The following is an 11645-nucleotide window of genomic DNA, read 5'->3' as shown; positions in this document are numbered from 1 at the left end:
GGATATAATGCTATTCTCCCCCTGACCAGACTCCAGCCATGGTCCTCAAAGGCCTTCATTTGGATGAAGATTCAACCCTGGCTTGTAAAACCTAAAGTCTCCCTACATGATTTCATACATTCCTCTCCCCACATTACAACACTTAAAACACCGATGTGAAACTGTGAAAATCTGATTCCCGGCTTGGGATGACTCTTCACAGCCCACTCATCAAAGTGTTTGTCTGAGAAAGGTTAAGGCAATCCAAAATACTTACTGTGTGTTCCAGCCAACACCTGACAATAGGCCGCTGACAACTCGTCTCAGAGCAATTACTCAAAGATATCAACAGCTGTGCATACGTGTATTTCGCACAGCTTAGGGATGTCTCGCTCAAGAATAAAATTCATTCGTTTAAAGTGTAATCACAGGACGGAAGAGGCTTCATCTTTTAGAACTTACAAGGAGAGAACCTCAACTTGGATATAGCCGACATGTTGCATCTACTGGTTAACATTTATGTATTTTCACCCTAGAGTCTGCCATTGTATATTTTTGATAAATGTAAGCATTGATTTTTGAAATATAGCTTTTACATAATGAAATATTGAAAAATAGAAACACTCCATCTCCTCATCAGAGGGAAAGCAGGACATTGTTTCCACAAGATTGCAGTTACCATTCTCTAAGTGATGTGTCAATATTACCCATACCCTGGTACTTATACTAATAGTTAATATTTAATTAACCGATACATATCAGTGAAAATAGGCCAATATGTAAGTGTGATTATGTATAATTACTTCACTATTACTAAGGAGAATATGAGAAAAGTTATAGTCTGTCACTCCTGAGATTTGTCCATACAAAACTGTGACTTACATTTTGAACCTGTCTCAGCTCCTTTTGAACAGCTCTTACTGTGGGAAGTCACCTTTGTCACTTGTTTTGAGAAGCTCAGGAAAGATTGTTTCAGAGCATGTCTTCTGTGATATGCCAACAGCCATATGACTAAGCATCAAGAAAACTGTAGTGATCTTAAATTAGTATCTTACACCTTGACTGTGGACTTGCTTAGGCAGGTTGCTTTTCTGTTCTTGACCCATAGAAAGTACATGATCCTCTTTTTCTCGAGAGGTCTGCTCCTCTAGTTTACCTAGGATAATGGTGGCAGCCAAAGTACTGAATATCGGGAAGAAACTCTATGAGGGTAAAACAAAAGAAGTCTATGAATTGATAGATAATCCAGGAAAAGTCCTCCTGCAGTCCGAGGACCAGATTACAGCAGGGAATGCAGCTAGAAAGAACCACCTGGAAGGCAACTCTGCAACCTCCAATAAGATCACCAGCTGCAGATTTAAGTTGTTATAGGAAGCTGGTATAAAAACTGCTTTCACCAAGAAAGTTGGGGAGACTGCTTTCATTGCACCTCAATGTGAAATGATTCCAATTGAATGGGTATGCCGAAGAATAGCAACTGGTTCTTTTCTCAAAAGGAACCCTGGTGTAAAGGAGGGGTATAAGTTTTATCCACCAAAAGTAAAGATGTTCTTCAAGGATGATGCCAATGATGATCCCCAGTGGTCTGAGGAGCAACTCATTGCTGCAAAATTTTGTTTTGCTGGACTTGTTATAGGGCAGACTGAAGTGGACATCATGAGTCATGCCACACAAGCTATTTTTGAAATTCTGGAGAAATCCTGGCTGCCCCAGAACTGTACGATGGTTGACATGAAGACTGAATTTGGTGTTGATGTAATCACCAAAGAGATTGTTCTTGATGATGTCATTGATAATGATTCCGGAAGACTATGGCCTTCAGGAGATCAGAGCCAACAGAAAGACAAACAGATCTCAAAGGAGTAACTCCGGAAGGACTTCAGATGGTAAAGAAAAATTTTGAGTGTGTTGCAGACCGAGTGGAGTTGCTTCTTAAGTCAGACAGTCAGTGTGGGATGGCAGTGCTGACAGGTTCAACCTCTGACCTTGGTTGAAAAAATTTAGAAGGCTTGTGGAAATTTTGGGATTCCGTGTGAACTTAGAGTAACATCCGTGCATAAAGGACCAGATGAAACTTTGAGGATTAAAGCAGAATACGAAGGGGATGACATTCTTACTGCATTTGTCCCAGTAGCAGGCAGAAGACCATTAAGTCTAGGCCCAGTGATGTCTAGTAATACTACATATCTGGTTATCAGCTGTCTCCAAATCATACCAGATTGGGGTCCTCAGGATGTGTGGTCATCTCTTTGCCTGCCCAGTGTTCTTGGTTGTTCAAGTATATTTTCTATAGAAGGATCAGCCTAGTTTGCTGCTCAGATATTTGGGTTAAACAATCATTTTGTGTGGGCCAAACCTCAAGGGAGCATATTGAACACATGGATATATTTAAAGCAGGCTGATAAGAAAATCAGAGAATGCAATTTGTAAAAAAAGCAATTTAATTTTTAGGAAAATAGTTACATATTCCTAGTTTGGATTTAAAGGAAAAAAAGTCAAGCAAAATGATTTTACTTAAGAGAAAACAATTCAGTTTACTAATTAAATGGTCCTCAAGGTTTATGAGTTGGCACATTGTCAGTGGATATTATTAATATTTTGTAGCTCTATATAGCAATATGTCCCTGTAACCTTAGCACACCAGAGACTGAGACAGCAGGATCACTAAGTTCAAGGCCACCCTGAACTGTGTACTGAGACTCTGTACTTGCCTAGGAGGGAATCTTTATACTTAGTCAAATTGGCATGACACTGCTAAATTACATCTCATCCTCTGTATAGTCATTGTTGGGTCAGTTTGTTATTATGGAACTGGAGCAATGTGTCTGCAGTTCAAGAACCAGTATGTAGACAACCTGAGTTTGGTTTCCAGTATGTATGTAGACCGTCTCACAATAAATAACCATTACCCCAGGGGATCTGACTCCCTGGCTTCCTTATGTACCTGCTCTTAAATACTATTACATTTCCGCACCCAACACACAAAATTTTAAAAAATAAACTTTTTTAAAAGAGAGAGAGAGAGAAAAAAAAAAGAAAGTACATGATCAAAGTGTTTTCTGGATTAAACCATATGCTTTGGAGTAATGTGTGTGCACCAATAGGTATCTACCACAGTAACTTGCTGCTATTTATTCTAGTTTGAAGTAAAACACTATTATCCACGCATGCTTATCTCACACTGATTTGTGACCTCTCCAAATTACAGTGTCAAAAGATCAAGTTGAATCACCATGGCTTTTGTTTAGGGTAAATGTTCTTCAAGTGCCTATAAGAGTAGTAAGAGAAACACACTTATAGTTACATTGCTTCTGAAGACTTTTCTTCTGTTTGGAGGTACCCTGAGTATCCATCTCCATATAAAATTTATACTTTCCCTCTTCCTGACACGATAATTTCCTAAAGCCATATGCTTTTGACTGAATCCACTTTTAAATGGCATATGTGGTATTTATTACATCTTTTATTTCACCTGAGAGATGAAGTGTGTAGCAGGCAGAACCTTGCCTTTTCATTTTATACTTAGTTTGCATGAAAACTATTTTACATCCCTTGCAAGTGGCTTGCTCTGGCTGGTCTTACTCTTTTGTGCACAGGGTTCCCTTGTAGTTGTTTTCTTCTCTTTGTTTCTCATTTCTGGGCCACAGAATAGATAGGTTCTACTTTCAACTTAATTTTAACCAAAATGCAAGAAAAATTCTAGAGTAAAATACCTTATCTTTGTGAAACCTTTTCATACATCTAAAAACTATCTTGCACAGAGTCTAGAACAAAAATTTTAGAGGCTGCATAAGTTATAGTTGTAAAAATCAGAAGTATTCATCTTTAATCAAATGGAAATGCCAATCCACAACTGTGATAGGAAGGTAATGTCTCACCCCTCCCCTGTCAAGATCCAGGATGCTCAGGAGCTCATTCCCAACATCTAAGGAGATCCTAGTTTACCTGGAAAAAGGGATTTGGAAATGCAATTAAGTTGAAGGTCTTGGGATGGGAAGATTCCTTTGATTTCTTCAGAGGGAACCAATGTTACACGGTTACTATGAGAGGTAGGAGGACCAGAGTCTGAGAGACCACATGATGTTATGCTTCTGGCTTTGAGGATGGAAAAGGAATTGGCCTAAGGAATCTGGGTAACTTTTAGAAGCTTCAGAGATAAAGTGACTAAGGTCTTCTCCTTTATGGCTGTCAGGAAACATAGGGCTTTGCCAACACTATGATTTAATTCTGGTGAAACTCGTTTTGGATCCTTCAACATTAGAATTACCAGAATGTAAATCTTTGTTGTTTAAAAAAATCACTAAGCTTGTGACAATTTCTAAGAACAGCCTCAGTAGCTAATGTCATTTGTGTATGTAGGACAACTAAGGATGGCTTTTCTCATGCTGAAAAAATTTAAAAAATCTATCTTCATTGTGCCCTGGGGTACATTTATTGCCTTTATGTTTGACTGGGTTACTTTTCTCTTACATATTCCACTATTTAACAATGTTCCTCAATTTAACAATGGGGTTACTTGGAAGTGGCTGCTTTTGTCTTAATATTCCATAATTTTGGCTCCTCAGTGCATCACTCCCACATAGAGAGCAAGAACAGCAGACATTTAATGCATGTGTGATTTATTGGTCTCATTCACTTATCAATATTTTCCAGATGCAACATCTTAAATGCCCTGGAAAAATAATAACTGCAAAATAATCTATGATTTGATCCAAAAGAAAATTCAGCTTTTTTACTCTCATGGTTTTGAAACATTTAATGTACACTTATTTTAATTTGTATAAGAGGACTCACATACCCAAACAATAATGTAATAAGTACATTTTGAGAGAAAAATAGTATAAAATATATACTTTTTAATTTCATATATATATTTTTTCCCATACGTTTTTTCTTGTGGATTTTGTAGAACACAAATATGCTTTCAACAACATTCTATATATTGTATGTTACCAGCTATAATCACAGTAACTTATAATAGGTCTCTTGAAAATGTTTATCTCACCTAGTAGAAATTTTGTTTTTTTTTTTGACTGACATCTGCATAAATCTTTAACCAAACTTTTAGTATTACTATTTTAGACTCTATTAAAATAAAGTCTATTTTTAATAGTCTGTATTACTGAATATATATTCAATATATATACATACATATATATATCCATTTGTCTTTTTATTTTTAATCAGCCATGATTTCACAAAGTGCTTTGAATAATCATCTTAGTACATATATTGTTTTGATGTTGATAGAAATTTTGACTCAGTAGATTAAACATAGTTACAATACTTATTTAGGAAGAAGCAAGGACCTTTTAGGCCAGTGACATTATTTTGTTTGTCTTAATCTTTGCAGGGACTACTTTCTCACATGGGGTAGAAGTGTCCATCTTGTTACATTTTAGAGCAAACTATTTTAAATTGACAAGAAAATGAGTAATACACTATGCTTGTGTAATACATCACCACATACATGTTCACATGTATGCATGTAATACATGTCCACACTATAGTCTTAACTGAGAACCTGCAGAAAAAGTGAATGGGTTTTAAAGAGGAAGTGTTGGGAGCTGACTTCTAGCAGAAAGTGGCTCTCATCTTTACAGCCATCTTGAGCCATATACCCTGACAAGAGACTTGTTTTCAACAGCCTACAACACTCTGATAAATATCTTGTTTTTCCCACATATCTTGTTTTGCTGTTTAGTGCCCCCAGCTGCAAGGCGCACGTGGTATCTGTGCCTGCAAGGCCCATGATGCACGTGCTATCCACGCTATACATGCCTGTAAGGTGCACACGTTATCCACACCTGCAAGGCATGTGGCAAAGCGTATAAATACTCTGGATTTCCCTTCAATAAATGAGACTTGATCAGAACCTCTGTCTTGTCTCCATTCTTCACGTCTCTTCCCCTCCATCCCCAAGCGCGCGCGCTCTCTCTCTTGCTAAACCCTGACCTGCGGACAGGAGCAGCAGCTCGGGCAGGCACACAGTGGCCCCAAGTCTGGGACAAGGAAGCACTAAATCACTTTCATATTCCTAAAGTCTACTCCAGTTTACAGAGATATGAGCAAAACAAATCTCTATTATAGGGGAGTTCTCAACTATTTTAGTATGAATGACCATGGACTAGTATAAATCATGTAATCAAGATATTGATCAGTTATTGCGGGAAATTTATGCAGGGATAACATGGTGACTTTAATGAATGGTATTAATGAATAACAAAATGAGGCCTACTGTATGAATAGGTCGGAGGCTCAGAGGAATATTCCAAAGTAACCAGGAACACAGAGTGTTTCTTAAACCATGTATCATAGAGGGGTAGGATGAGAGGGAGGAGAGATTAGACAAGCTTCTTCTCTTTGAGAGCGTGAGTAGGGTCATTAGCAATCCTACAGATTCAAGATGAAGAACGTGAAACCAGAGGACTCCACTCTACAGGGCACAGCATGCTCTCCTCTGTTCCTCCTCCTTCTTAGTCAGATTTGGTTCTCTGTATACCATGGCTTTTAAAACCTGAATGTTGACTGCTCTGCCCTTGACAAAGAGATGGAAAGGCTCAAGTGTTGACTAAGCCTATGTCTCTTCATTTCTCTTCTGTGTGTGGTTCCTTAGGTTAGTCAGGATCATGTCATGTGTTATGAGTATGATGAAATGGTGAATGCTTTCAAAGACTTTGGATTTAGACAAAAGTTCAGTCAAACTGTAGTTCAGTGGCAAGTTTAGAGGTATGTGGTGCTAAATGAAGAGCCTTAGAACAATATGACCACCGTGTGTCTAATAACCTTTGTTTTTACCTAATAGGCTTTTATTACTATAGAAATTACTGGGTCATAGATGGAATTTGTGGCATTTGCTCCATTGTACATTTATATGATCTCATCTTCTTATCTACTTTTTATTTGCTTAAGGCCTTATTCGAGCAGTCACACAGACAGTTTATATTAGTAGAATCAGCTTAGAGTTCTCACAACTTGGTGACCTATGCCAGAATTGTTAAGACATATAGAAAAGCAAATCATTCTGTAGAATATTCCAAATGATAGTTTCTTGATTTGAAAATTTGAAGGTCTCAGGGAAATTTCTGGAGGTTTTGTGTGTGTGTGTGTGTGTGTGTTTGTACACAAATTAATATATAAAGCATGCCATTTATTATGTAATTTTATTGCATGGCAATATTTCAGTCAAATATTTTATTCTTAATATTAACTTTGTCTTTTTGCTTGAGTTTAAGAAAGTATCTAGTCCTCTCTTCTTTTAATTATATGTACATATCTAAACATAAACATGTATCTTCCTGAAAGGTTCAATTATATTTAATCTGCATCTTAAAAAATATCATTAGTAAATTCTACCAAGCAAATAAAGTTAAGAATTACTTTCCCAACAATGGATAAATAAATTATGTAATGGTTAAATTACAGTTCAAATTTTGTCTCTTGTAACTTGATTACTTAATTCTGGAGAAATAAACTTTTGAGAAATTTACTGAAGAATGATACTAACCACAAAGATATTAAGTGCAAGTATCTTTCCTCAGACTTCTGACACGATGAAAGTTTGTTGGCTTATAGAGGGCCCCACAGAACCCTCTGCTGCTTGACACTTACTCTTCTAGTTTAGTATTTTTAATTTCCAATTGCTTCAACAGTTGCAAAAAAAAAAGCAAGAGACCAGTGTGTAAATAATATTATGTATATAATCATAAGTATATTCTTTAGCATTTTAAAAGCAAACATAGGAAGATTCTAAGACACCACCTGATTATTGGAGGTGGGATAACGGAACATCTTTAGGAAGTAATGCCTGCTCAGTAGTCAGTACTCTGCAACAAACAGACAAGAAAATGCTGGAGAATATTGTAGTTCTCTTGTTTCATATTGAAAGCTGAGTTCTTCTGTAGAGTAAGATAAAGGAGAAATTGGGGAGAGTAATTTAGGAAAAATATATTAATAAAACAAAACTTAAAAAGAAATAGAACTCCAAGCAAGAAAAGATGTTTCTTATAGTTTTCAGGCTTTTATTTTAATTTCTTTGCCATTTAAACTTTTGTATGGCTGGTTTTGTGTGTCAACTTGACACAAGCTGAAGTTCTCACAGAGAAAGGAGCCTCCCTTGAGGAAATGCCTCTACAAGATCCAGCTGTTTTAAAGGCATTTTCTCAATTAGTGACCAAGGGTGGGAGGGCCCATTGTGGGTGGTACCATCTCCGGGCTGGTAGTGCTGGGTTCTATAAGAAAGCAAGCTGAGCAAGCCAGGGGAAGCAAGCCAGTAAGTAACATCCCTCCATGGCCTTGGCATCAGCTCCTGCTTCCTGACCTGCTTGAGTTCTAGCCCAGACTTCCTTTGGTGATGAACAGCAATGTGGAAGTGTAAGATGAGTAAATCCTTTTCTCCCCAACTTGCTCCTTGGTCATGATGTTTTGTGCAGGAGTACAAACCCTGACTAAGATAAATATAATATAGTTTTCAAGGATGCTAGCAAAATACTTGTTGGGGGCACTTGTGCTCACATATCAGCATTAGGGAAACCAGGAATGTTAAACATTCAGTGCTGTCTCTTCAACGGAAAAGATGTATAACTTTTATTTTTATCCATAAGGCTGGGAATGGATGTTGATTAATAGCCTGGTGACATCTGCATTATTTGTATAGCCAAGCCACACCTGGCTCCATTAGACTGTCATATTTCTTTCAATTATAGTCCCTATACTCTTATCTTGAGAATTGTTTCTCAGTCAATAGAACTCATCTTTATGGGAGATGTCACCTTACAAATGGGAGCAGAGATCATTAAAACCTGGTGACCTTTGTACTAGCTGTATGACTGAGACCATCCTAGATCCTCCTCAGAAACTAAAGGTGTCACATGCCATCAGTCTATAGAACTCATCTTTATGTAATAATGTCTTATGCTTTATTGTGCACGTGGAATTGAGTTGTCACAAGGAAAATTTTTTTTCCTCCAAATTGTGTTGTTCTTAAATATGCCTAAAATAAACTGCCCAGTGGCAGAATTTCATAGTTTGAACCAACATTTGCTACTGAGTCATGTTGAACTGGGCTGCCTTCTTGCTTTACGTGAAGCAACACTCTGGCTGTCTTTGTGGGCATAGAGACATGCCACAAATTACTGTATCTAAAATGATTTTATGAGCTTATTAGTATAATCAGATAACCCCACAAAATAACAACAGTAATTCAAATCCCAAGCCTATTATACTACACATAAAAAACATTATGTTTATCATGAGTATAATAAAATTGCCTTGTATATTTTATCAAGAGTTAGGGTTCCAATTTTTTTGGAGGTCAAGGTTTACTCTTACATATAAAATATAACGTATTTAGTGGAACAACTTTAGAACAGAACAATTAATTAACAATTAATTAATTAAGACGTAGACAGTTAACTGAAGGTGAAGATCCGTGATGTAGACTTAGGTAGTTACCAATGGTATATGGGACCTTCAGAAATCCAGCTATTTTTAAGTCCCCAACATTCCTCTAGGTTACTCATGCTTTTATAAGTCAATCCAATAAGCTGTTGGTTTACCAAGTTGGACTTAGTTGGGATTATTTCTTTAGCTTGTTGTTGTCCTGTCTAAGGTGAATTGACATTTGTTCCTGTGTTCCTAAAAAAAAAAGTAGTGTGACAAATTGATGTACAACTGTAGGGCAAGACAGAATCATATATGGGTTTTGGAAGAGCAGTCTTGGTTGCTGCTATAGATAATAGTCTGAGGGTGTTCCATGTGAAGGAGGAATATCCACAGTGGCAATCCCACTTTTCCATGTGGTACCCAATGGCTTGCCTTTTCGTTGCGGTGTCAACTACACTATCATTTCTATGGATGAAAAGACCAAGGATGAGATGTCCACACACATGGAAATTCAGTGTAGACAATGTTTGGGGATATTTTTGATGGGCCACCTATTCTATGCACTACTGCTTGATATTCCTCCTTGAGGTCTACCAAGAGAGAGCCCACTGATTAACCAATGCAAATATTTCAAAACCTGAAAACAAAAGTGTGGGGTGAAACTCTAATCCAGCTGTGCTTACACAGGACAGTTACCCAATGTTAATGAGAAGGTGATAGAAAGGAAAATGAGTCAGGGAACTTTGCATGATTGAGCTGATGTTGTATACCAAATTAACTGCTGTTAATTTGTTTTTTAACAAAGAGCTAAGAGAAAAGGTAATTCAACAGGCACTTTAGGGCTGATACAAAGTTTTAGTGGTTTTGATGAACCACATGGTAGGGGATGATATTATTAGATGTAAGAGGTTTTGACAAATTAGTGTGAATATTAATGGCAAGTTAGTTGGTTATATGAAGTGCCGGATCAATAAACAGATAAGAGAAAGGAAAAACAGGCAAAGAGGCTTCTCAGGGTCAGTTGATACATGGCAAAGTTTGTGTCAAGCAAAAGTTTCTATGGAAGAGTCAACAGAAAGACATATGTTATACTTGTGGGTCTTAAGAAAGCTTTATGCACTTTACAGAATTTCCCCACAGATAAGGACCACAGGAGGATGCTAATGTGCCATAGTAGTCCATAGACAATGACTTTTAACTCACATTTAATGGCAGATTCATTAGTTCCATGATAATATGCAGAGTATTTGGGCTTTGTTGAGTTATTTGTTGTAATTCTTAAGAACGCTAGGGGTTGTGGATAACAAGGATGAATAAAGAATACAAAATCAGCTCAAGGATGACCTTTTCCTTGGGGTGTGTAATTATCTCTCCAGACTGTACTGTGTATATTACTTAAAGAAAGTATACCTGTGTGTGTGAAAATTGTTTACCCAGCCTGATGCCCTTTCATTAGCCAGACATAGCCAGTAGAGCAGCAGGAAACACAGTGGAGAGGCCATAGTCATAGTAGGACTCCAGAACCCATTAGCACTTAGAACTAGCTTTAGAAGGGCAATGTCTGCTCTTGTCCTTTAAACAGGTGGAATAGTATATGCTCCCCATACTAAACACTTTGTGACGAGGTTTTGTATTGTGGCCCCATGGCAAAGCCTCTGGATGGCACATGGAGAGTGGTGAAATGCTATGCCTTGGACAGGACAATTGAAACAAGTAATGTGATCTTTTCATGTAGTATAGACTGTCTTGGATCTTGCTGCTAATTTATATATTGAGTGGCATGTCTTTGTTTAGACTTTTATTCTTTGAGAATTTCAAATGTATAGAATGAAACATGTTCATATGTACCCCCTACTGTCCCTTTCAACTCCCTCCAGATCTCCCTCTATACATGCACATCCCAACTCTGTGTCTTCTCTTTTTATAATTTAAAGATAAATTACTAAATCCATTTAGTGTTTCTCATATATACAAGGATGTAGGACCATTTAGCAGAGCATGGGTGACAATCTATCAAAGGTCAAATCCCCAAAGAAGAGTTGATTTCCATTTTTCTATAGCTATCAACTTCTGATCTCCTTAGTTAGGGGTGGGGTCTCTGCAAGCCTACTTCATCTATGACGAACTTTTGGTTGATCTCATCTTGTAAAGGTAACTACAATTTTTGTGAGATATTTTCTAACCAAGTAGCCAAATTCTAAATCAATTGTCATTTACTTGGAATAGAGGGTGATGGGCCTTTGGAAAGTCTGTCCATTCTCTGAAAAGCTAAATAGTGTATA

The 11645-nt window shown here is 37.3% G+C and overlaps 1 pseudogene; it reads left to right on the top strand.

The window, feature by feature from the left end:
* The first annotated feature begins 1143 nt into the window (after nt 1-1143).
* On the top strand, nt 1144-2409 carry LOC117718145 (bifunctional phosphoribosylaminoimidazole carboxylase/phosphoribosylaminoimidazole succinocarboxamide synthetase pseudogene; annotated as a pseudogene).
* Nucleotides 2410-11645: the final 9236 nt, after the last annotated feature.

This window comes from Arvicanthis niloticus, chromosome 12 (genome assembly GCF_011762505.2).
Source record: "Arvicanthis niloticus isolate mArvNil1 chromosome 12, mArvNil1.pat.X, whole genome shotgun sequence".
Classification (NCBI taxonomy): Eukaryota; Metazoa; Chordata; class Mammalia; order Rodentia; family Muridae; genus Arvicanthis; species Arvicanthis niloticus.
This window is presented reverse-complemented; position numbering and strand designations above follow the sequence as displayed.